Genomic DNA, 591 nt, shown 5'->3' on the forward strand with positions numbered 1-591 from the left:
ATAGATTACGCTTTAATCCTTATGGCAATACTCAAAATTTTCACGTTAGATGAAAATCCCGGCGTACCCAAGTACTCATTATAAAATTTCATTGTATAAGTAGAAAATATGTCGCTATTAGTCCTAACATACTTTCTCGGTTTCTTCTAACAACAGTATGTGTGACAATCAATGTTTCTCCCCTCTCCCTTTTCGACATGTATATATTTGATGCGGCATAGTGGAATAAAAGTAACTTTTTGGACTAATAATTGTTTTTAATTTATTCGTTATAAATTGCTTTATAGCACACTCGTGCGAATCTTTATAATTGAAATTTGAAATAATGCGGATCCACGACATTTGTAAAAAATATAAAATTTCTAGAATATTATTAACTATAGTTATTCTTACGAACTTACGTAAAATTGTTGAAATTATGTAGATCCGGGATCAATTGGCGATATTTCAGTGGAAATTACTGAAATTTTTTAAAAGAAATTGGGGTACTCGAGTATCTGGGTATTGACATAATGGTTAATCAACAGTATTTATTTCAATTGCCCAATGTGCTGATATTTTATTTTATAATAAAAATAATTTTATAACTTT

The sequence above is a fragment of the Odontomachus brunneus genome, unplaced genomic scaffold (assembly GCF_010583005.1).
Source record: "Odontomachus brunneus isolate Ranch 3 - 2012 unplaced genomic scaffold, Obru_v1 Obru_scaffold_032, whole genome shotgun sequence".
Classification (NCBI taxonomy): domain Eukaryota; kingdom Metazoa; phylum Arthropoda; class Insecta; order Hymenoptera; family Formicidae; genus Odontomachus; species Odontomachus brunneus.